Source organism: Leucoraja erinacea, chromosome 8 (genome assembly GCF_028641065.1).
Source record: "Leucoraja erinacea ecotype New England chromosome 8, Leri_hhj_1, whole genome shotgun sequence".
NCBI classification, from domain to species: Eukaryota; Metazoa; Chordata; class Chondrichthyes; order Rajiformes; family Rajidae; genus Leucoraja; species Leucoraja erinaceus.
Genome location: NC_073384.1, coordinates 28,777,472 through 28,804,765, shown reverse-complemented (window position 1 = coordinate 28,804,765; position 27,294 = coordinate 28,777,472). Strand labels below are relative to the sequence as shown.

At 42.6% G+C, this 27,294-nt stretch overlaps 1 protein-coding gene across 4 annotated transcripts in view; it reads right to left on the bottom strand.

Annotated features, from left to right (window-relative positions):
• Positions 1–27,294, bottom strand: part of LOC129699479 (RAC-gamma serine/threonine-protein kinase) — a 356,110-nt gene that overhangs the window by 280,557 nt on the left and 48,259 nt on the right. The window contains exon 2 of one of the 4 annotated variants that reach the window (XM_055639306.1): positions 15,097–15,176. The exons of the other annotated variants lie outside the window; for them this stretch is intronic. The gene's annotated coding sequence lies outside the window, so the exon portion shown is untranslated. The remainder of the gene's footprint in view (positions 1–15,096; positions 15,177–27,294) is intronic. 4 annotated transcript variants of the gene reach the window in all.

The window sequence follows — 27,294 nt, the reverse complement described above, 5'->3', positions numbered from 1 at the left end:
TGCTCTTGTAGCCACAGTATTTATGAACTGGTCCTGCTGAATTTCTGGTCAATGATACCCATGTGGCGGTTCCTAGGGGAGTAGGCTACTCCCTGGTTCATCCCCCTCGGCACTTGATGGACTGGTCCGGGGGTGGCTCCCAGCTACGAAAATAAGAGCAGGTAATTTTGGCGCGAGACGAGTCTTCAGTCTCTCACTGAAGCGGAGAGTAATGTTCTGTGATCATTAAAGCCTTTACAGAATTTGCCTGGCTCCTCGCCTTCATTCGGCCTCTCTCATGCACCCGCTACACCCATAGGATATTGACAGGGAGGAACACTTGATTTTCATTAGCACTTCCATGTCTGACGTGTGAGACAATGAGAGATGGAAATGCTAATGGATATCAAGTGCAGGAGGCTAAGATGCTCCCTTGTTGGGAAAATGGCATTACCTGGTATTCTGTGATTCAAACATTACTTAGCATTTAACAGCCCAGGCTGTATCAAAAATGGATGCGAGTACGTGGAATTCTCTGCCTCGGCAGTGAAGGCAGGTTCTCTGGATGCTTTCAAGAGAGAGCTAGATAGGGCTCTTAAAAATAGATGAGTCAGGGGATATGGGGAGAAGGCTGGAACAGGGTACTGATTGGGGATGATCAGCCACAATTACATTAAATGTCGGTGCTGGCTCGAAGGGCCGAATGGCCTACTCCTGCACCTATTGTCTATTGAGTACTAGCTATCACATGGAGTAAATCAAAGAGGCTAGAATTTTTTCCTGTCGTGAAAGGAATCTCAGGAAGGTGCTGAGATCAATTAGTTATTTGGCATCTCTACCTGAACATGGTTGAAAATGTTTCAGCACTCGTATGTTGGACCTGCCTTTACTAAAATCTCCATCTCCCATTAGTTGTTTAAATTGTTGACCATTCATAATCTGATGTAATAGCATTGCAGAACAAACCAATACATTGCTTATCACAGTTACCCGATATTTGTATTTGTGCAAATAAGTTAAGCATTTACAGTTGAGCATTAACAATTGAATTACATTTAAACATGAAGTTTAGATTTCTACATCTAATAAATGTTAAAACAATTTTATCCCGAAAATATCGGCAATTCCGCAAGAGTATTTTCAAGAGATTTAGCTCTTCGGGCTAAAGGAATAAATGGATATGGGGAAATAGCAGGAACGGGGTACTGATTTTAGATTATCAGCCTTGATCATATTGAATGGCAGTGCTGGATCGTAGGGCTGAATGGCCCACTCCTGCACCAATGTTTCTATGTTCTAGTATTCTTATGACAGATTATGGATTAATTTAGAATGTTTGGATGTGGTGTTGTGAGCCATCCCTTAATTCAAATACGAAAGTATTACTGATTTTTTTTTGGGGGGGGGGGAAGCCCTTTAGCCATATAACAACCATATAACAATTATAGCACGGAAACAGGCCATCTCGGCCCTACTCAGAGTCTCGCCTGGACCCTCTTTGATCTCAGCAGCCTCCCCCTACCGTGAGGGTACTGGAAAAGTACTGAGTCTCGCCGGGACCCTCCTTGTTCTCTGTGCCCCCCTAGCTGGGTCCCTCCTTGTTCTCGGCGCCCTGACTGCCTCTCCATGGTCCGCTCTTGACCCGCCATCTCTCTGCGGTTCGTCCTCGTCCCGACTGCCTCTCCCCCCTCACACTGTTCACCAGCGAGAGACTTATAACCATATAACCATATAACAATTACAGCACGGAAACAGGCCATCTCGGCCCTACAAGCCCGTGCCGAACAATTATTTTCCATTAGTCCCACCTGCCTGCACTCATACCATAACCCTCCATTCCCTTCTCATCCATATGCCTATCCAATTTATTTTTAAATGATACCAACGAACCTGCCTCCACCACTTCCACTGGAAGCTCATTCCACACCGCTACCACTCTCTGAGTAAAGAAGTCCCTCCTCATATTACCCCTAAACTTCTGTCCCTTAATTCTCAAGTCGTCTCCTCATTTGAATCTTCCCTATTCTCAAAGGGAAAAGCTGGTCCACATCAACTCTGTCTATCCCTCTCATCATTTTAAAGACCTCTATCAAGTCCCCCCTTAACCTTCTGCGCTCCAGAGAATAAAGACCTAACTTATTCAACCTTTCTCTGTAACTTAGTTGTTGAAACCCAGGCAACATTCTAGTAAATCTCCTCTGTACTCTCTCTATTTTGTTGACATACTTCCTATAATTGGGCGACCAAAATTGTACACCATACTCCAGATTTGGTCTCACCAATGCCTTGTACAATTTTAACATTACATCCCAGCTTCTATACCCAATGCTCTGATTTATAAAGGCTAGCATACCAAAAGCTTTCTTTACCACCCTATCTATATGAGATTCCACCTTCAAGGAACTATGCACGGTTATTCCCAGATCCCTCTGTTCACCTGCATTCTTCAATTCCCTACCATTTACCATGAACGTTCTATTTTCATTTGTCATGCCAAGGTGTAGCACCACACATTTATAGCACGACTTACAAACTTAAAGTACACGGCATTGGGGGTTCAGTATTGATGTGGATAGAGAACTAGCTGGCAAACAGGAAGCAAAGAGTAGGAGTAAACGGGTCCTTTTCACAATGGCAGGCAGTGACTAGTGGGGTACCGCAAGACTCAGTGCTGGGACCCCAGCTATTTACAATATATATTAATGATCTGGATGAGGGAATTGAAGGCAATATCTCCAAGTTTGCAGATGACACTAAGCTGGGGGGCAGTGTTAGCTGTGAGGAGGATGCTAGGAGACTGCAAGGTGACTTGGATAGGCTGGGTGAGTGGGCAAATGTTTGGCAGATGCAGTATAATGTGGATAAATGTGAGGTTATCCATTTTGGTGGCAAAACAGGAAAGCAGACTATTATCTAAATGGTGGCCGACTAAGAAAAGGGGAGATGCAGCGAGACCTGGGTGTCATGGTACACCAGTCATTGAAAGTAGGCATGCAGGTGCAGCAGGCAGTGAAGAAAGCGAATGGTATGTTAGCTTTCATAGCAAAACGATTTGAGTATATAGGAGCAGGGAGGTTCTACTGCAGTTGTACAGGGTCTTGGTGAGACCACACCTGGAGTATTGCGTACAGTTTTGGTCTCCAAATCTGAGGAAGGACATTATTAGCATAGAGGGAGTGCAGAGAAGGTTCACCAGACTGATTCCTGGGATGTCAGGACTGTCTTATGAAGAAAGACTGGATAGACTTGGTTTATACTCTCTAGAATTTAGGAGATTGAGAGGGGATCTTATAGAAACTTACAAAATTCTTAAGGGGTTGGACAGGCTAGATGCAGGAAGATTGCTCCCGATGTTGGGGAAGTCCAGGACAAGGGGTCACAGCTTAAGGATAAGGGGGAAATCCTTTAAAACCGCGATGAGAAGAACTTTTTTCACACAGAGAGTGGTGAATCTCTGGAACTCTCTGCCGCAGAAGGTAGTCGAGGCCAGTTCATTGGCTATATTTAAGAGGGAGTTAGATGTGGCCCTTGTGGCTAAGGGGATCAGAGGGTATGGAGAGAAGGCAGGTACGGGATACTGAGTTGGATGATCAGCCATGATCATATTGAATGGCGGTGCAGGCTCGAAGGGCCGAATGGCCTACTCCTGCACCTAATTTCTATGTTTCTACGTTTCTATTTATCAGCATTAAACTCCATCTGCCATCTTTCAGCCCATTCTTCCAAATGGCCTAAATCACTCTGTAGACTTTGGAAATCTTCTTCATTATCCACAACACCCCCTATCTTGGTATCATACTTACTAATCCAATTTACCACACCTTCATCCAGATCATTGATGTACATGACAAACAACAAAGGACCCAACACAGATCCCTGAGGCACCCCACTAGTCACCTGCCTCCAACCCGACAAACAGCCATCCACCTTTACCCTCTGGCTTCTCCCATTCAGCCACTGTTGAATCCATCTTGCTACTCCTGCATTTATACCCAACAGATGAACCTTCTTAACAAGCTTCCATGAGGAACCTTGTCAAAGGCCTTACTAAAGTCCATATAGACAACATCCACTGCTTTATCCTCGTCAATTTCCCTAGTAACCTCTTCAAAAAATTCAAGAAGATTAGTCAAACATGACCTTCCAGGCACAAATCCATGCTGACTGTTCCTAATCAGACCCTGTTTATCCAGATGCCTATATATATTATCTCTAAGTAGCTTTTCCATTAATTTGCCCACCACTGAAGTCAAATTAACAGGTCTATAATTGCTAGGTTTACTCTTAGAACCCTTTTTAAACAATGGAACGACATGCACAGCACGCCAATCCTCGGGGACTATTCCCGTTTCTAATGACATTTGAAATATTTCTGTCATAGCCCCGGCTATTTCTACACTAACGTCCCTCAATGTCCTAGGGAATATCCTGTCCGGACCTGGTGACTTATCCACTTTTATATTTTTCAAAAGTGTCAGTACTTCTTTTACTTTGAAACTCATAGTATCCAAAGCTACTCTACTAGTTTCCCTTACCTCACATAATTTAATATCCTTCTCCTTGGTGAATAATGAAGAAAATAAATTGTTCAACATCTCCCAATCACTTTTGGCTCTGCAGATAGCTGTCCACTCTGTCTCTCCAATGGACCAATTTTATCCCTCGTTATCCTTTTGCTATTAATGTAGCTGTAGAAACCCTTTGGATTTACTTTCAACATATCTTCTTTTAGCTTTTCTAATTTCTTTTTTAAGATTCTTTTTACATTCCTTATACTCCGCAAGCACCTCATTTACTTCATGCTGCCTATAATTATTGTAGATCTCCCTCTTTTTCCGAACAAGATGTCCAATTTCCCTTGAAAACCAGGGCTCTTTCCAATTTTTACTATTTCCTTTCAACCGAACAGGAACATACAGATTCTGTACTCTTAAAATCTCCCCTTTAAATGTCCTCCATTTCTCTTCTACATCCTTCCCATAAAACAAAATGTCCCAGTTCACTCCTTTTAAATCTTCGCATCTCATCAGAGTTAGCCTTTCTCCAATCAAAAATCTCAACCCTAGGTCCAGTTCTGACCCTCTCCATAATTATATTGAAACTAATGGTATTGTGATCACTGGACCCAAAGTGCTCCCCAATGCATACCACCTGTCCCGTCTCATTTCCTAACAGGAGGTCCAGCACTGCCCCTCCTCTAGTAGGTACCTCTATGTATTGCTGCAAAAAACTATCCTGCACACATTTTACAAACTCCAAACCATCCAGCCCATTTACAGAATGTGTTTCCCAGTCTATGAAATCTCCCACAATCACTACCTTGTGCTTACTACTAATATCTGCTATCTCCTTACATATTTGCTCTTCCAATTTTCGATCCCCATTTGGCGGTCTATAATACACCCCGATAAGTGTTGCTACACCTTTCCCACTTCTCAGTTCCACCCAAATAGCCTCCCTAGATGAGCCCTCCAATCTATCCTGCCAAAGCACTGCTGCAATATCTTCCCTGACTAGCAATGCAACACCTCCACCTCTTGCCCCTCCAATTCTATCACACCTGAAGCAACGGAATCCTGGAATATTTAGTTTCTTTCCAGATTCTATCTAATTCAATTGTTTTGTCCTTATACAATACAATATGCACCTAACTTTATGGGTCCCAATTTCCGGTAAAACACAAGATTTCATAAAGTTAATTGCAAAGTGTTTTGAAAATGTGATCCACAAGAAAGCCATTTCTATACGAACAGTCCTTTCATTTCAAGATTCATGAACAAAAACTGAGATCCACCAGAAATGACAATTTTTTTCAAAGGTAATGTTTAAAGAGATGTTGTTTACAAGGAAAAAGCTCCAGCATGGTTACATCTTTAAGCAAGAAATTACAGAACACATGTTTTTGGTAAATCAAGTTTTCCCTGAAGATTAACAATTTGTTCAGCTAAAGTTTTGCTATTTTTGGTTAAAAATATTCAGCTTTATGTGCCCTTGACATAATTGCTTTGAAGTTGATAGCCTATTTGCATTTTGAAACGGGAAATCTGGATTTTATAACAATCATGATAGACCAGCCTTGTATCATCTATTGAGGCAGTGAGGCACAATAAACTGCTTTGCATATGTACAGATTACAAACAGAAATCTGAAAGGAGATAATTATCTTTACTACTTCACAAAAATATCTGTGGCAATTCTACTTTATTTTTCTCATCATGTCTCAAAATGAAAATTGGTATGATCTCTGCAAAACTAATTAGGTCATTTTTCTTCATTATGATTATTCAAAGCACTCAAAGCAGGCAGATTTTGCCCCTTCAATTTCACTGATTTCACATTGGATATTCCTAGAACAGCAGATTATCTCTCCTAATTTCATTGCTGCGGCACCATAGACAGGCAGCACGTGTGTAAAAAGACATGAACCGCAAATCTCCTTTAAACTTCCCAAGTGACCTTAAAGTTATGCCCTCCAGTATTTGATATTTCTGCACTGTGAAGATGATTCCAAATGGCTACTCCAACTATGTTGTTCATCTATCTATACACTAAAAGTGTGTGTGTGTGTGTGTGTGTGTGTGTGTGTGTGTGTGTGTGTATGTGTGTGTGTGTGTGTGTGTGTGTGTGTGTTTTGTATCTTCCTCAAAACGCTACGTACCAGCACTTAAATTATGACATTCCAACTCACATTTTTTCCGTCCACGTCGTACTCAGGTTCACTTAAGATTTCATCCTATATTTCACAAGTTATTCATGATTAAAGTTTTTTTTTTAAAGCCAAAATCCGCTTCTCACAGAGAGCCTTTTTCCAGCAGCTTCAAGTGATGATGTCACAATCCCATCCCGCAGATGTCCAATCACAATGGATCTCATTTAGAAATTACATCACAATGGGACGTTGCCAACAGTAACCGCAGCATCTCAGAGTCTTTTTCCAGCAGCTTCCAGTAATGATGTCACAATGCCACTCACAGTGCAACAATCACAATGGGCTCTCAAGCTGCCGAGTGCCACAATGACATCAGAATGGGACGTTGCCAACGGTAACCGCAGCTTCTCACAGACTTTTTCCAGGAGCTTCTAGTGATGATGCTATATTTCACGTTATTGATGATTAAAGCTTTAAAAATGCAAACTTTAACAAGATTTTTACTGTTAAAATCCTTCCTGCCATCTTCCAACACACTTCAATACAAAGTTGCAAGACAGGAACACTCCAAACTTTTCACCTCAATGGGATATCACAGCAAGTGTTTCAACAGGTGGCGGAGGGCAAATTGGTATTGCAATTGGAACAGCTGCGGCAGGCAGGGAAGTACAATTGGAATTTTTTTTTAAGCCCAGTGCTGAGGGAGGCAGGGGAGTACTGAAATCTTACATTCGGGAACGGCTTCAGTTGGGGGACCAACGTGTCCCAGTAGGTCTTGTAAATTTATAAAATTCCATTAGGTCTCCCCTCACTCTTTGACATGCTAGGAAAATAATCCAACTTTGTCCAACCTTTCGTTATTAATATAGTAATTATATATTAATAAAACAGGAAACATCTTTCTAAACCTCTTCTGTACTCTCTATAGCCTCCACATCTTTCCCGTCGTAATTTTCAGCATGTTTACAATTACTCTCAACAATTTCTACGGACCCACCGCCTTAGCCATTGTTTCAGGATGCATCGCAACATAGTCTGCCAACTGCTCTGCCCTAGACCACAATAAATTGATCAAGCTATGGACACTGGCCAGTCTATCACATACACCCCATGGGCCTCCCCACACCCCATTGACTCCATCTAAACTTCACGCTGCCCTCCAATATTTGATATTTCTGTACTGTAAAGATGATTCCAAATGGCTACTCCATTTATGTCTCATAATTTTATAAAATTCCATGAGGTCTCCCCTCACTCTTTGACATTTTGAAATTCACATTAAGCAGGAAATGCTGTTGGGTAGACTGATGGGACAGAAAACTGATGAATCCCCAGGGCCCGATGGTCTGTATCCCAGGGTATTTAAGGAAGTGGCTCTAGAAATTGTGGACACATTGGTGATCATTTGCCAATGTTCTATAGATTCAGGATCAGTTCCTGTGGATTGAAGGGTAGCTAATGTTATCCCACTTTTTAAGAAATCTGGGAGAGAAAACAGGGAATTATTGACCAGTCAGCCTGACATCAATGGAAGGAAAGATGCTGGAGTCAATTATAAAATATAAAATAGAGGCACATTTGGATAGCAGTAACAGGATTGGTCCGAGTCAGCAAGGATTTACGAAGGAGAAATCATGTTTGACTAATCTTCGGGATTTTTTTGAAGATATAATGGACAAGGGAGAGCCAGTGGATGTAATGTACCTGGACTTTCAGAAAGCCTATGATAAGTTCGCACATAGGAGATTACTGGGCAAAATTAGAGCACATGGTATTGGGGGTAGAGTACTGACATGGATAAAAAATTGGGTGGCAGACAGGAAACAAAGAGTAGGGATTAACGGGTCCCTTTCAGAATGGCAGGCAGTGACAAGTGGGGTACCATACGGCTCGGTGCTGGGACCACAGCCATTTACAATATACAGTAATGATTTAGATGAAGGGAATAAAAGTAACCTTAGCAAATTTGCAGATGTCACGAAGTTGGGTGGCAGTGTGAACTGTGAGGAGGATGCAGGGTGACTTGGACAGGTTGGGTGAGTGAGCAGATGCATAGCAGATGCAGTTTAATATGGATAAATGTGATGTTGTCCACTTTGGTGGCAAAAACAGGAAGGCAATAGACAATAGGTGCAGGAGTAGGCCATTCGAGCCAGCACCGCCATTCAACATGATCATGGCTGATCATCCACGATCAGTACCCCGTTCCTGCCTTCTCGCCATATCCCCTGACTCCGTTATCTTTAAGAGCTCTATCTAACCCTCTTGAAAGCATCCAGAGAATTGGCCTGCACTGCCTTCTGAGGCAGCGAATTCCACAGATTCATAACTCTCTGGGTGACAACGTTTTTCCTCATCTTTGTTCTAAATGGCCTAATGGTTCTGGACTTCCCCAGTGTATTTTTACAATACTGGGTACAAAAAGTGTGACATCATACATAAAATTGAAGTTCACAAATAAACTATTTCAACATGATTCAGATTAATCAAAAACCCTCACAGCGGCAGTACATGACAGGGAGATTCTTAGCTTCTACTTTAACATGTCCTATCAAACTCTACTGAGATTATTCTGCAATCTTCTAAACTCCGGAACTCAATCTTGTGAATCTTCTTGCTGAATTTATTATCAAATATGGAGACTTCCAAGTATGTTCCTGGTGCAATTTCAAAAGCTTATATAATTGCAGCATAATTTCTTTACTCACCCTGGTGAAGGGTCATTGACCTGATGCATCAGCTGTTTCTCTTTCCATGGACGTTGCCTGACCTGCTAAGTATTTCCAGAGACACAAAGTGCTGGAGTAACTCAGCGGGTCAGACAGCATCTCTGGAGAGAAGGAATGGGTGACGTTTCGGGTCGAGTACCTTCTTCAGAAGAACGGTCTGAAGAAGGGTCTCGACCCGAAACGTCACCCATTCCTAATCTCCAGAGATGCTGCCTGACCTGCTGAGTTACTCCAGCATTTTGTGTCAACCTTCGATTTAAACCAGCAGTTCTTTCCTACACATCTAAGTATTTCCAGCAAATTAATTATCCAGATTTCTAGCATCTGCCATTTTTTCACCTTTGATTACTCAGTCTCACAGCTTGGTTTGGGAACAGCTCCATCCAAGGCTGCAAGAAATTGCAGCGAATTGTGGACGCAGCCCAGGCCATCACACAAACCAGCCTCCTTCTATTGACTCAATTTATACCTCGGGAAGGCCAGCACCATAATCAAGGACGAGTCGCATCCTAGCCACTCCCTCTTCTCCCCTCTCCCATCAGGCAAAATGTGAAAACACACACCAACAGATTCAGAGACAGTTTCTTCCCAGCTGTTATCAGGCAACTGAACCATCCTACCACAACCAGAGAGCAGTGCTGAACTGACAATTAAATCTATCTTGAATCTTGAATCTTGAACTACTACCTACCTCTTTGATGACCATCAGACTATCCTTCATTGGACTATGCTGGCTTTACTGTGCACTGAACATTATTCCCTTATCATGTATCTATACACTGTAAATGGATTGATTGTAATCATGAATTGTCTTTCTGCTGACTGGTTAGCACACAACAAAAGCTTTTCACTGTACCTCAGTACACAGGACAATAAACTAAACTGAACTAAACTTCCATGGCATTAAAAGAACCTATAGTTTTTCAAACAGCTTTGTGCAACAATGTGTCATATACAAGCATATCTAGATTCTTTCAAACACTTATAGCGCTTTCTCACGGGGCGACTTGACGCAAGATGTAACCAGAGTGAAGTGGTCGTGGTCTAGCACGATATCACACGATATAACGGGGTGTAGATAAAGAGTACTCAGCATTTCTGTTATTTGTGCGAGTGACTTGTCCGTCTCCCGAGCTTTCCCGTTAAATCTTGAATGAACATTGTGAACTGTGAAGTGTTGTTAAATCATCACGTGGCACAAATGATGTAAATTTTTTTTTCCACACACTATAAATATCCTCCCTTGGTTGAATTGGCTCATTTGGAGACATGCCTGTACCAAGTAGTTTCGAGTACAGTATGGTGGTGTTTTTCATTGACGCGCTGTATGCAGCAGCCCTCTATGTGAATCGAGGACGCTTGCGTGAAGGCAGAAGGGTGAGATTAAAATTCTTTTGGCATCTTGGCAAACAGATTTAGATGCTTGCTCAAGACAATGGAGCAGAAGCCCAAGAATGTGGAGACTATAGTATATGCAGCATGTGTTCTGCACAACCTGATCCAAGTGAGAGGTGCAGCTGCAGGATCAGCAACAGCCATCCAGGACGGTGACCTAGTGGACAGTGACACAGGGGGAATAACACTAGGTACATGGAGAAGTGGTGCAACAGGCGGAAATGGTCCCACTGCAGCGTTTCAAAGGTAACTCGGGCACATACAGTGGGAAAGAGCAAAGAGGCCATCTCGGCGCTTACTGCAATTCACAATTGGGGAGTGTGCCGTGGCAGGACAGCTCTATTGATGGGTAGCCGACCACAGGAACACTACTGCATGTTAGCAGACATGCATAGAAAATAAGCTGATAATAATGTCCCGTTGTAATCCTGCTTACTTCTCTTTGTTTCACTTTAAAGTGTTGTCCTCTGAAAAGTGCTTCCTATAAGATGGTCGTCCGCAAAACTAGCCATTTAGCACATTGCATTGTCCCTTTTATTGCCTGAGTTTAGGCTTGTTGCGGAGGTTAATGAATAGAATCTGTTTAAAAAAATCTAGCATGCCTCATTTGTTGATTTTCATGTTTGCGAAGCCCTTTTTTAGACAAATGTTGTTTGGTGTGATGCACCTTCTCTCAATATGTGCAAGAAGTCGTCTTTTTATATTGTCAAATAGGAATAAAGACTTTATCTCACATTGACCGTGGTGATTGTCTTATTTTATTATCTACTGAGAGGTGAAACTTTCAAACGTTTAAATAGCTCAGCAATTGAGGGACCTGAACACTCAAAAATGAAAAAGAATGAAAATGTGATTATATCACCACCCTTCAACTATTTTGTGTTTCAGCATGAGAGGGATTATAACATTAGAGACATTCATCTTGTAGTGATGTGTTAATGAAGAATTGCAGATATCAATCTGATAGTAAAAAATATATTTAACAATGAGGTAAACAAGCACTGACAATCAAACTGCTGAGTTAAAAACTTTATCACACTTCAGGCTATAATAAAATGTGGAGCCTCCAACAGAAACAAAGTAATGCCCAAGAGGAAAAAACACACATTAACATACAGACATTTATAAAGGACTCCAGATGTCACACCAAATGGGGAGTGGCAAACAACTAAAATAAACTAAAACTCAAACGGTTAAAGACTACATAAATAATTCTCAACGTCCGAGGGATAACTGGACCACCTTTTTTACTCTCCTTCTGTCCCCTCTGTCCAGCTTCACCGTTCGCAGGAGTTCCCACGGTAAACGCAAGAGTTATTACGGATATCGCACTGGCCGCTACGTCCATATAATGTTTCAATGTTCAACCACAAGTGTACAAGTCACTCTTGGAGAAATTCAAGCTTGCTTGAATTTTCTCCCGAGTCAACAAGTTACACGAGTACCTGCCATTAGCACCACGGTGGTCCACGAATGCTGTACGGTTATCGTACGAGGTTCCCACGATGTTCAACTCTGGTTACCTCTTGCGTCAAGTCGCCCCGTGAGAAAGCGCTATTACAATAACAAAATGTAATGTGCATTATTAAAGACTCATTTTCACAGACAGTATATGCCAGCCACCAACTTCACCTTTCACAACAGACTATGCATCCGATACATAATCCTCCTCTATTTTTGCCAACTTCAATGCAATTCCACCACCAGTCCATTTCTTTCACCCCTCCACCCTCTCCCTTTGCTTTACCACCTCCCTTGCGATCCAGAGATTTGAACAGTCCTTCCAGGTAAGGCAGGTTCACCTGCACCTCTGCCAACCTGATCTACTGCATTTGATGTTCACAATGTGACCTCCACTGCATGGGGAAAGCAAACAGACTAGTTGACCATTTTGCAGAGCACCTGTACTATGTCCACAAATGCCATCTTCATCTTCCAGTTGCACTCATTTTAAATCTCCTTCCCAATGCCACTGTGATCGGTCTGTCCTCAGCCTTCTCCATTGCTACCGAGAGATCAAATGCAAAATGAAGAATAGCATCTTGTATTCTGCATGAGTAATTTACAACCCAATGATATGAACATTAAGTTTTCCAAATTCAGGTAACCCATAAACCCCAGCATCCCCCCCCCCCCCCCCCCCCCCCCCCCCCCCCCCCCCCCCCCCACACCCTTCACCTGGTTTCCTTCTCCCTTTATTCACCTTTCCCCACCCACCTGCAAACCTCTATACCCCCCCCCCCCTTTTTTTAATTGTATACTGGTAGCTTTTCCACTTCCTTCTCAGTTCTGATGCACCGTCTGCACCCGAAACATCAGCTTACACCATTTGCCTCTGCAGATGCTGATTGATCGACCGAGTTCTTTCCGCCTTGTTCCATATTTTCCCATTTTAATCACACTCTATGATTACTATGTCATCACAACTCTAAGTCCATATTTTGCGCAATAACCATTTACTACAAATACTGCAGGTGTTGGGATGGGAGAGATAAAATAGAAAATGCTACCAATATGCAGCAGATCGGGCAGCATTTATATAAATTAAGTTAATATTTCAAGTCAATTATCTTTCATAATAACCCTGAGCACTCTTAAATTCCTTTTAAATATCCAGACATGCCACCTTCACTGGCTTTCCCTTTATCCATGTGGCTGATTACATCCTCACGAAACAAGTAGTCAACTTTCCTATCATAAAACCACAATCACTCTAACCAATGAATATTCTTTGTTAACATTTAATGACAATGTCAGGCTAACAGGTCAGTACTTCTCCATTTCCTCTCTTCCCCATCCTCTTGACCACTCACAAAAATAACTATGAGCCTCATCAGCTTGACAAGAAATTCTAGACCTATGTATTTTGTGACTAATTATTCAAACCCCTCGTGTACTGAAAATACAATAATAATATCACTTTTTTCAGAGGTTAAAATCTAAAACTCAATTTTCTCGAACTGTCCCATTTGAATTATACCATTCAAATCACTACAATTTCTTATTACCTGATGAATAAATGTTGACCATATACCTCAGGGAACTATTTGTTTATCTTCAATTTTGTGTTATTCGACATTTTATATTTATTTGAACAGACATAACCTCAGTATAATGTCTTATCCCCAAGGCAGTACTAACAATAGTCCTAGACCAAAGCACCGACTGTCAGCCTAAATAACCTAATATGGGGCTACGTTTAAAACCCCCGATTCAAAGGGAAATGGCCATGACAGCCACTTGAGCAGTAAAACCAAGAAATCATAAAGAAATTGAAAGGCTTTCTTTTCTCTGACAAATGAACATCATCAAAATGAACAACAATGTGATTGTTTAAGAGTATCTATATAATTAAAAGTCTGATCTTGACCACTTCCTGTCTGCACTGTATATTGATTTTAGAAAAAACACTACCCTATATCGCTATGATTTTTGGCCATCTTATTCACAGACCTTCTCCGTTGAGGCAGCTCCGAGGAATTTTCAGATCGATAGAAAAAAAAAAAAGTTATGAGTGTTTAAAAAATCTTGAGATCAGCTGATTGGTCCTCTCGCCTGTCAATCACCATGATGAAGGTAACGCCCCTTCCTGGGGGGAGGGCAGGTCTATAAAACCCTGGATGCCTGGATGGGAGTCAGTCACTCTGGAAGATCGTGAGGGAGAGGCCACAACTGTGATTCTAAGCTGTGAATCTAAGCTGTGAATCTAAGCTGTGAATCAACTGAACGGTAAGTCTGCAATGTACTTGCAATAAATGATTTGTTAGCCCCAAATGAAAATGAAATTAGTTGTTTGGCCTGCCCTGTGCTCGAAACTGCAATGGAAATGGAAATTAAATGAAAATGCAATGAGCTGTTTTGTCTGCCCTGTTCTTGAAACTGCAATGGAAATGGAAATGAAATGGAAATGAAATGAGTTGTTTGGCCTGCCCTGAACATGAAATTGAAATGGAAATGGAAATGTGTTGTTTGGCCTGCACTGAGCTTGAAATTGAGAGGCAAATGGAAATGGAAATGTAATGAGTTGTTTGGCCTGGCCTGTGCTTGAAATTGAAATGGAAATAAAATGAGTTATAAATGAAATGAAACCACTAATTTCAGCCCACAAGGCTCCTATTAGCTGAGAAACCAGTCCCTTTTGCCCAAAATGGCCGTATTAGCCCAGGAGGAGCATTTTGGCCCAAAATGCCCATGCCAGGCCAGGAAAAGTCCAGAAAAAGTGCTTTTCACTGAGATTTCACAGATTTTTTTTAAAAGAGCCCCTTCAGCCCATCAGGCTTGTAGTAGCCCAGGAACCCCTTTGGCCCATCAGTAAGTATCCCCCCCGCCAGCATTAAACCTCACCCCAGTATATTTCTCCCTTCCTTCATTGGCTCCCTGTAAGATCCAGGCCAGGATCGACTTTCCTCCTTCATTGCTGTGATCTGCAGAAAAAGATGAAAAATGTCTAAAATTGATTCTCCACCCTCTCACCCTTCTCTCTCTCTCTCTCTCACACACAGTGTCGTGTTTTGGGCAGAATTTCTGTCAGTTTCTGAGCTGCCAGCTCTGAGTGACTGAGCTGCCAGCCCACCAGCTCTGAGTGACAGAGCGGCCAGCCCACCAGACCCTGAGTGACAGAGCCGCCAGCCCACCAGACCCTGAGTGACAGAGCCGCCAGCCCACCAGACCCTGAGTGACAGAGCCGCCAGCCCACCAGACCCTGAGTGACAGAGGCGCCAGCCCACCAGGCCCTGAGTGACAGAGCCACCAGCCCACCAGACCCTGAGTGACAGAGCCGCCAGCCCACCAGACCCTGAGTGACAGAGCCGCCAGCCCACCAGACCCTGAGTGACAGAGCCGCCAGCCCACCAGACCCTGAGTGACAGAGCCGCCAGCCCACCAGGCCCTGAGTGACAGAGCCGCCAGCCCACCAGGCCCTGAGTGACAGAGCCGCCAGCCCACCAGGCCCTGAGTGACAGAGCCGCCAGCCCACCAGGCCCTGAGTGACAGAGCCGCCAGCCCACCAGGCCCTGAGTGACAGAGCCGCCAGCCCACCAGGCCCTGAGTGACAGAGCCGCCAGCCCACCAGGCCCGAGTGACTGAGCCGCCAGCCCACCAGGCCCGAGTGACTGAGCCGCCAGCCCACCAGGGCCGAGTGACTGAGCCGCCAGCCCACCAGGCCCGAGTGACTGAGCCGCCAGCCCACCAGGCCCGAGTGACTGAGCCGCCAGCCCACCAGGCCCGAGTGACTGAGCCGCCAGCCCACCAGGCCCGAGTGACTGAGCCGCCAGCCCACCAGGCCCGAGTGACTTAGCCGCCAGTCCACCAGGCCCGAGTGACTTTTGCTTTCCTTAGATGAGCGGTCAAGGATGGAGGGAGGGTGGATGGGACAATGAGGAGACAGAAAGAACCTAATAGAGAAAAAAAAATGAGGAGCATAGATAGGGTATATAGTAAGAAACCTTTCCTCATAGTATTGTACTCTAGTTTTAGATGCCACAGATTTAGGGGAGGGGCAATGATAGTTTTTTTTTCATCTATGTCACGAGTTCCGAACCTGGGGTAAATTTCGCCTACCCGGGGGGCGTAAATTTGTTGATTCTGGATTGGTACATATTTTTTCTCATTGACTAACTGTGTTTGGTTCTGGTATACCGGTGTCTGTTCAGCATTAGTTGTTCATAAATAAGTGAAATAACATTGTTATGTGCTATTAAAGTTGCCTGGGGTAAACGGGATGAAAAAGGTTGGGAACCCCTTACCTATGTGATTAGATATCGAAACGCATTGCCTGAGTAGGTGGTGGAAGCAGAGATTTTCACAGCATTTAATCGGACCTTACAAGTACTTGAATTACTGGTAAATGGGATTTGTGTAGGTGAATACTTGGTGGTTGGCATAGAAAAAGTGGGCCAGTGTACCATTTTCTGTGCCAAATGACTATGCCCATTTAAATGGCATTTGAAATAATTTGCTTTTCACTCAGATTGAGATTGAGTGTCTTCTTTTAACCGCTTCTTCTAAGTAGTTCTATCTATCATCCCATATCCCACATGAGACTGAAGTCTGAACCAGTGCATAATGAGAGTCTTATTTATAGGAACTATGGTTTCTATTATTGTATTTATACCTTAAGCCGACAGTTTCTTCAAAAATCTTGTTATCCCCTCTGCAAGATTAGTTGGCCTTTACCATTTAACAAAATAGCAAGTTTATGTAAACTACATTGCTTAACATAAGCATTTGCTTTAATGTATTTATGGTTCCTATTTTCCATCATTAGATCAAAGCAATTCACTGGAGATTGCTAAAAATGAATTAATGATCTAGAGTACAGCTGATATGGACAAACAAAACCTCATCACACAAAAGCCTAACAAAATGAAACATTGTTCTAGAAAGCCATAGCTTTCAAAGTCATTTCAGATGTTTTAGAAAATAGTTGCTTGGGAAGGAAAAGAAGAAGTAGACAATGGTCATTACAAATATCAAGATTGTTGTTTTAAAAAAAAGCAAAATCATTTATCTGTAGCATATTTCACACAGCACCAGATGAACCCAACTACATTGGATATTGAAGCAATGTTTCCTTTCCAGCACATGGAACATAAAAGTTAAAGGGAAAGGTAAAAAACGAAATAATTAGAGATGATTCCATATTGACTTTCCCGTGGCCTGAATTCTTCTATAAAGGAACAAAGTTCACATTCATGTAATTTATCATGAGAATGGTGTTTCCCTAATTTCCCACTATGATTAATTTGGGTTATTCTTTATTCAGCAAAGAAATAGGTTAAAGCATATAAAAGTTTCTGGAAGTTTTAACAGGAAAATATTCTTCCTATTTTAGTTCACTTGTTATCAGAAATGAGGTATATCATTCATGCAGACATCAAAGCAATCTCAGATAAATCCCCAAACTTCAATAAAAGAAATAAGGGAGGATATTTCTGATCATTCAAAGATTTTGACATCTTCGTTAGCCATAGGTGATATACCAGAAGACTGGAGGGTAACTAATGTTGTTCCTTTATTAAAAGGTAGCAGTGATAAGCCAGGTGACTACAGACCTGTGAGACTTGCATCATGGCAGGGAAATTATTGGAGAACTCTCTAACATATAGGTTTTATGTTCATTTATAAAGGCAAGGATTGATATGGGATAGTCAGCATGGTTTTGTGAGGGGGAAATCCTGTCTCACTAATTTGATTGCGTTTTTTTTTTTAAAGCAGAAAATCAGGATGATTGATGAATGAAATAAATTAGACGTCTATGTGAACATCCGTAAAGCATCTGATAAGGTCCAGCATGGTAGGATGACAATTTTTCCCAGGTGTTAAAAACAAGAGCATATTTTCAAGGTGAGTGGTAGGAGATTTTAAGAGGCTCTGAAGAGCAGGATTTTTGTTTCAAAAATAGAGTGCTTGATAACTGGGACATATTGCCAGAAGAAGAGCATTTTGACAGGCACTTAAATAAGTTAGACATAGAAGATTATGGTCTCAGTGCAGGGAATTGAGATTAATGTACCTGGGTAAAAAGGTCAACATGAACGTGGTAAAGGTTTGTTTTTGTACTGCACGGTTCTGTAACTCCTTCTCCAGGTTAATATCCCAGTTCATTGAAAATTATCTTACTTCAAAGACCAACATAATAGCCCAGATATAGTGAGTACAGTGCCCTCCATAATGTTTGGGACAAAGACCCATCATTTATTTATTTGCCTCTGTACTCCACAATTTGAGATTTGTAATTAAAAAAAAAAATCACACATGGTTAAAATGCACATTTTCAGATTTTAATAAAGGCTTTTTTATACATTTTGGTTTCACCATGTAGAAATTACGGCAGCATTTATACATAGTCCCCCCATTTCAGGGCACCATAATGTTTGGGACACACGGCTTCACGGATGTTTGCAATTGCTCAGGTGTGTTTAAATGCCTCCTTAATGCAGGTATAAGAGAGCTCTCAACACCTAGTCTTTCCTCCAGTCTTTCCATCACCTTTGGAAACTTTTATTGCTGTTTATCAACATGAGGATCAAGTTGTGCCAATGAAAGTCAAATAAGCCATTATGAGACTGACAAACAAGAATAAAACTGTTGGAGACATCAGCCAAACCTTAGGCTTACCAAAATCAACTGTTTGGAACATCATTAAGAAGAAAGAGTACTGGTGAGTTTACTAATCGCAAAGGGAGTGGTAGGCCAAGGAAGACCTCCACAGCTGATGACCAAAGAATTCTCTCTCTAATAAAGGAAAATCCCCAAACACCTGTCCAACAGATCAGAAACACTTTTCAGGAGTCAGGTGTGGATTTGTCAATGACCACTGTCCGCAGAAGACTTCATGAACAGAAATACAGAGGCTACACTGCAAGATGCAAACCAATGGTTAGCCACAAAAATAGAATCTCTTGCAGTCTTGGATGGAGCTGTTGCCAAACCAAGCTGTGATGCATCCTGATAAAATGCTTTCTATAGCGCATCTGTAGAAGTTGGTGTGAGTTGTAGGGGACATGCCGAACTTCTTAAGCCTTCTAAGGAAGTAGAGGCGTTGGTGTGCTTTCTTGGTCGTTGCTTCAATACGGGTAGTCCAGGAGCTAGTTGTTGGTGATATTGACTCCCAAGAATTTGAAGATTTCAACCATTTCAGCACCGTCAATGAAAACTGGGGTATGTGTACCGCTTCGCTTCCTGGTCGATCACTATCTTATTTGTCTTGCTAACATTGAGAGAAAGGTTGTTGTCTCGATACCAGGTTCTCAATCTCCTTCCTATACTCAGTCTGATCATTATTTGATATCCGTCCCACAATGGTGGTGTCGTCTGCAAATTTGAAAATTTAATTAGATATGTACATGGCTGCAGTCGTGGGTGTACAAGGAGTAAAGAGAAGGGGGCTGAGAACGCATCCTTGCAGAGCCCCTGTGTTGAGGATCATCGTAGAGGACGATTTATCCCCTATCCTCACTGATTAGGGTCTTTTGGTCAGGAAGTCGAAGATCCAGTTGCAGAGATGACTGCTGACACCAATGCCAATGAGTTTGGTGATAAGCAGGGTTGGTATAATGCTATTAAAGGCAGAGCTGGAGTCTATGAATAGGAGTCTGACGTAGGTGTCTCTTATGCAGATGCTTTAGGGGTGAGTGTAGAGCTAGGGTGATGGCATCGTCCATGGACCTGCCCTGGTGCCTCCTTTAGATCCCTTCGATGGTGAAGAGGTGGTGATGGACCAGACAGTGTCCGTCACTCTTGATAATCTCATTCAATCTTGGCCATTCAAATTGATGACCCAGAACATGATGCAACCAGTCAATATGCTCTCTAGTGTACATCTATAGAGTTCAAGGGTGCATTCATCGACTTATCAAATTTTCTCAAAGTCTATGGAAATATGGGTATTCATGTGCTTTCTTTATGATCGCATCAACATGCAGGGCCAAGGACAGATCTTCAAAGATATGCATGCTCAGGAACTTAAAGCTGTTGACTCTCTCCACTGCAGACCCATCAACATCAGGGTCATAAATCCTCAGCTTTCCCCTTTTGAAGTTAACAATCGTCTATTTGGTCTTGCTGACATCGAGAGCAAGATTGAATGGTGCTAAAACAACAATGACATTTTCAGAAAGGATGTCAATGCATTGCAGAGTACAGGTGAGATTTACTAAATGGTAATAGGACTCGGCAACTTCAATTCTATGGCAAAGTGTAAAGAAACTAGGCTTTTTCAGAGATTGAATGGAGCCCAAAAATTTGAAGAACTTTAATTAAATAAAAGAGAAAACAACTCACTGGTATAATCAAGGAGTATAGGCCAAAAAAAAAAACTAGAGGAGAAATAAGAGGAGCATTCCATATAACCATATAACAATTACAGCACGGAAACAGGCCATCTCGGCCCTACAAGTCCATGCCGAACAAATTTTTTTCCCCTTAGTCCCACCTGCCTGCACTCATACCATAACCCTCCATTCCCTTCTCATCCATATGCCTATCCAATTTATTTTTAAATGATACCAATGAACCTGCCTCCACCACTTCCACTGGGAGCTCATTCCACACCGCCACCACTCTCTGCGTAAAGAAGTTCCCCCTCATATTACCCCTAAACTTCTGTCCCTTAATTCTGAAGTCATGTCCTCTTGTTTGAATCTTCCCTATTCTCAAAGGGAAAAGCTTGTCCACATCAACTCTGTCTATCCCTCTCATCGTTTTAAAGACCTCTATCAGGTCCCCCCCTTAACCTTCTGCGCTCCAGAGAATAAAGACCTAACTTATTCAACCTATCTCTGTAACTTAGTTGTTGAAACCCAGGCAACATTCTAGTAAATCTCCTCTGTACTCTCTCTATTTTGTTGACATCCTTCCTATAATTGGGCGACCAAAATTGTACACCATACTCCAGATTTGGTCTCACCAATGCCTTGTACAATTTTAACATTACATCCCAGCTTCTATACTCAATGCTCTGATTTATAAAGGCTAGCATACCAAAAGCTTTCTTTACCACCCTATCTATATGAGATTCCACCTTCAAGGAACTATGCACGGTTATACCCAGATCCCTCTGTTCAACTGTATTCTTCAATTCCCTACCATTTACCATGTACGTCCTATTTTGATTTGTCCTGCCAAGGTGTAGCACCTCACATTTATCAGCATTAAACTCCATCTGCCATCTTTCAGCCCATTTTTCCAAATGGCCTAAATCACTCTGTAGACTTTGGAAATCCTCTTCATTATCCACAACACCCCCTATCCTGGTATCATCTGCATATTTACTAATCCAATTTACCACACCTTCATCCAGATCATTGATGTACATGACAAACAACAAAGGACCCAACACAGATCCCTGAGGCACCCCATTAGTCACCTGCCTCCAACCCGATAAACAGCCATCCACCATTACCCTCTGGCTTCTCCCATTCAGCCACTGTTGAATCCATCTTGCTATTCCTGCATTTATACCCAACAGTTGAACCTTCTTAACCAACCTTCCATGAGGAACCTTGTCAAAGGCCTTACTAAAGTCCATATAGACAACATCCACTGCTTTACCCTCGTCAATTTCCCTAGTAACCTCTTCAAAAAATTCAAGAAGATTAGTCAAACATGACCTTCCAGGCACAAATCCATGTTGACTGTTCCTAATCAGATCCTGTTTATCTAGATGCTTATATATATTATCTCTAAGTATCTTTTCCATTAATTTGCCCACCACTGAAGTCAAACTAACAGGTCTATAATTGCTAGGTTTACTCTTAGAACCCTTTTTAAACAATGGAACAACATGCGCAGTACGCCAATCCTCGGGGACTATTCCCGTTTCTAATGACATTTGAAATATTTCTGTCATAGCCCCGGCTATTTCTACACTAACTTCCCTCAATGTCCTAGGGAATATCCTGTCAGGACCTGGAGACTTATCCACTTTTATATTTTTCAAAAGTGTCAGTACTTCTTTTACTTTGAACCTCATAGTAATTCCCTTTGTAACAGGTTGCTCCACAATAGGTTCTGCAAGTGATTCCAGTGGACAAATTACAAAACAAAATTGATACACACTTGATAATGGTTATGGCAAGAATACAAAATGCGGTAAATATTTAGCAAGCAGAATTAATGTTTCAGGTCCGACAATATAACACGTTCAATTGTAACAATATGATCAGTCTGAAGAAGGGTCTCGACCCGAAAGGTCACCCATTCTTTCTCTCCAGAGATGCTGCCTGTGTTACTCCAGCATTTTGTGTCTGCCTTCGATTTAAACTAGCATCTTCAGTCCTTTCCGACACGTAACAATATAACTTCCTTTGTCTCTCGGCATTTGATGAGCATTTTCTTCACGGTTTGGACCTGTCTTTCTAAGAACCGCTCGGATAGTGCGGGGATGAGATGGTGGTGATGAACCCGTATTTTTCTGCAAACTCCTTGAATTCTTTCAAGCAAACTTGGTCCCATTATCACAAATCACCTTCTACGGTATCCCTTAGTCAGCTAACAGGATCAGTACTGCTGTAGACATTGTTGATACCTTCAGGTCTTTCATCTTTCTGACGAGTGGAAACTTTTAGTTGCATGCTACAATCAAGTACCATTCTTGGTTGTGGGTAAACAAATCCATACTTAAGATGTGCCATGGCCTTGAAGGAGTCTTGCTGGGTATCATTTCTTCTTTCTGTTGTGTGTTCCTATATTTCTGGCATACAGCACATTCAAACACCATCTTTTCTATTTCTTTGTATATGTTCACCCAGTAGACTGCAGATTTTGCCCTCAGTTTGCATTTTTCCATTCCCATGTGGCTTACATGGATCTTCTGGAGAAGTTCTTGCTACATTGGTTTTGGCACAATGATTTTTGAACCAGCTAGCAACACACCATCTTCTACAGAGATGTCATCTTGTATGGACCAGTATCACCTTATTTCTGCCTGGACACGTTTGATTCACTCAGGCTATCCTTGAATCACTTGTTGGGTGGTAGCTGCAACTCCTCATAGTTCTGAAGCCTCAAGAGGAGTCTTTGAAGTCTGGCACCTAAACAGATTATTTTTGTTGATCTATTCCAGTCTCAATTTCAAATTTCCTTCCATACAAGTAGGTGTGAAACTTTTCTCATCGGTCCAGGAGTTCCCTTTCGATATTGGCATATCTTGTTTTGGCTGGTGTTAAGAGCTTTCAAAGTGAATGCAATTGGTTTACCATCTTGAAGTAGAGTAGCACTTACTCCCTTCTGAGAATGTGTCTACTTGTAGAGTGACAGGCTTTCTTCTATTGTCGTAGTGCTAGGTTGTCTCAATTGTTTGAGTGATGAAATCTAGTTCATGGGAGATAGTCCATTGGAAATCAAAACACTTTAATTCTCCTTCCCATTCCCACACTGATCTTTCTGTCCCAGGCCTCCTTCACAGTGAGGCCAAATGCAAATTGTAGGAACAGCATCTCATATTTTGCTCAGGCAGTTTACAACCCAGTGGTATGAATATTAATTTCTCCAACTTCAAGTAACCCTGGTATTCTCTCTCTCTCCATCCCTTCTCCACCCAAGTCACACCAGCTTCTCGGTTTCATCCAACAAACAGCTAACAGTGGCTGGTTTCCTTTATCATTGTTACTTATTTTGCATCTTTCATTCACTGGGGTGCTGCATGATGGCAGCCTCTGCCTACAGTCTGTCTGTTTTTCTATGTTTTTTGTATTTTTAGTTTGTTAAAAGTATGTTCTGGAGGATTTTTTTTAGTATTTCGATGTGAGGGAGGGTAAGGGGGAACCAGTTTCCCAGTCACTTCCTGGCGAGGATTTGACTTTTCTCCGAGTTGCATCCCCCCCCCCCCCCCCCCCCCCCCATTCTGCAAATTGTAGGAACAGCATCTCATATTTTGCTCAGTTTACAACCCAGTGGTATGAATATTAATTTCTCCAACTTCAAGTAACCCTGGTATTCCCTCTCTCTCCATCCTTTCTCCACCCAAGTCACACCAGCTTCTCGGTTTCATCCAACAAACAGCTAACAGTGGCTGGTTTCCTTTATAATCGTTACTTATTTTACATATCTTTCATTCACTGGGGTGCCGCATGATGGCGGATAGATCAAACCAAAGAAATAACATTCTGATACTTTTAACGATGCACTTCTCAGCATTGAATTTTATGCCAGCCCTTCTGGTTTTCGCCATTGCCTCAGGAGGTTGTAGTTATGGACTTTGGCATTTTGTCCAAAGACAAGATGACATCTGTCATCCGCTATCCCTTGCCCCATTGAAGTCATGATGGGTTTAATCTATTTTCTGTTGAAAGAAATCTAGGCTTACTCAAAGACCAAATGGAAGGCATTGAAATCAGTAACTTCCAAAAGAAGCATTGAAAGTAGTGAGCTTCGATGACTCTTCATCGATATTAATATTCAAATTTAAGTTCCTTGCATCCACCTTGGTGAACTGCTTGGCTCCAGCTAATGAAAGTTATTTCTTCAAGAGTGGGTATAGGGTAATGGTCTCTCTTCAAAGCTCTGTTAATATGACAAAGATCCAATCATACAGTGTGGAAACAGGCCCTTTGGCCCAACTCGCCCACACCGTCCAACAATGTCCCAGCTACACTAGTACCACTTGCCTGCGCTATGTCCATATCCCTCCAAACCTGTCCTATCCATGTATCTGTCTAGCTGTTTCTTAAACAATGGGATAGTCCCAGCTTCAACTACCTCCTCTGGCAGCTTGCTCCATACACCCACCACTCTTTGTGATAAAAAGTTACCCCTCGGATTCCTATTAAATCTCCTCTTCACCTTGAACCTATGTCCTCTAGTCCTCGATTCCGCTACTCTGGGCATCTACCCGATCTATTCCTCTCATGATTGGGCTTTTCCGTCACTACAATGAAGTTGACCCAATCTGTTGGTTTGTCAACTTTGACAATGATTCCTTTCTCTACTATGGTCTCCAACTCAGCTTTGAGTTTGTCTTTAAGTTTGAGTGGAATTCTGTGTGCAGGATGGATAATTGGTTTCACTGCTGGATATAGAGTGATGTGGTAATCGTAGTCCTCAAAGCAACCAATGGTGTCATCAAAGCCATCAGGATATATTTCCATGAGATCATACTTGTTTCTGATTGTAGGTCACTCACTAAGAGGTGTGTTCTCTTCAATTCTGTGAGTAGATGAAGTATCTGTGATCTTACAGTGTAGACATATGAGGTTTAAGTCCTGGCAGGCTTGCAGTCCCAGGATTGCTAATCCGTCAACATCAGTCACAAAGAAGGTACATGTAGATCTGCTCTACTTGTACGTTAACCAATACTAACACACAAATGCTACACACCACTATTATCTATATGCCAGTCCAGGTTTTTATCATACCCGCACCATTCATACTAACGGCTCCTGACACAAGTTGCCAGTCGTGATGCAGACAGTGATGCCAACATGCTGTGTAACTTTATTATATGCCAATAAACCTGTTGGATCTTTACTTTGAGTATGTATCAGTTGCTCTACATGGTGCCAGGACTTTGGATTGGTAAGCTTTGAAGAGGTGCACCAACTTTCCCCTGCCCAAGACACTACCAAACAGTTTCTCTCTCAGTACAAGGAACTTTTTGACAACAAACTCAGTAAACTACCCCACAAGTATTCTATTGTAACTGACCCCAGCATATTGCCCATTGTTCGAGCCCCTCATAGAATTCCACATGCCATACGCGACCGCATACAGAACGAATTTCAAAGAATTTCAGCACGACGCCAATTTAAAGAAAGTACTGAATTGTGCTAAAGACATTCATCTCAAGCTCAACCCCCTAAAGTGCAGATTTTGTCAAGGAAGCGAAGCATGTGGAACATGTTTTTACTAGTGATGGACTCAAACCAGATCCTTTCAAGACCATTGCCATCAACGAACTGCCGGTTCTCACAAACGTAACCAGTCTACAGAGATTCCAGACTTCAGCGAACTGTCAGCCCCACTGCGGCAGCTAACACACAAGGACGCAACCTGGTCCTGGTATACACAACACCAGAGGGCGTTTGATACCCTAAAACAGCAGCTGTCCTGTGCCCCGACTCCGGCTTGCTTCGATGTGAAGCTGCCTGTAACACTAACCTGCGATGCCTCCCAGTACGGATTGGGTGCTGTCTGTCTTCAGAGTACCAGTGAGGGTGACAGCAGACCTGTTGCATATGCCTCTCGCACAATGTCTGAGGCTGAGCAACGCTATGATCAAATCGAGAAGGAACTACAGGCAGTGGTTTTCGCCTGTGAGAAATTCAAATACTTTATTTTTGGAAAGACTGACTGTTGAAACAGACTACCAGCCCCTAATCAGCAACTTGAACAAGCCGATCCATTCCGCGCCTGCCCGATTGCCGCGGATGATGATGCAGCTTCAAAGGTACGATATTAAACTTGTTTACAAACGAGGCAAAGACATGCACCCAGCCAACACTCTATCCAGAGCCCCGCGCAAGACCTGCGAGCAACAACTGTCAGACGACACCTGCATTGTGATAATGATGTCCTACCTTCCCACTGAATGCCTGGACGATTTGGCTGTGCAGACAGCAGTCAATGACACCCTACGGTCCCTATCCTTGATTATCCGGCATGGCTGGATAATCAAAACACAGGATACCAGTTGCTATTCGCTCATACTTCCCGGTCCGCGATGAGCTTGTGCTCCAGGAAGGTCGATCCAACTGCCTCGACTATCGACGGGGTACATCCCGGTATCGAGGCAACCATTCTTTGAGCTAAGAGCTTGTTTTTCTGGCCGAGTTCATATGGGAAAAGGTGGAAGCTTGCGCGATCTGCAACAGCCTGGTGCCCCATCAATCCAAGCAGCCGCTTCTCTCCCACGCAGTTCCTGCCTTGCCATGGTCCACATTGGCAACTGACATTTTCGAATGGCATGTTAAGCAATACCTGGTTCTTGTTGACTCGTACTCGGGCTGGTTTGAGATTGACCTACTTCCCAGCCCCACTTCAGCGGTAGTGGTTCAAAAGCTAGCGCGTCTCTTTTCAGTTCATGCGGCGCCCTCGAAACTCCTG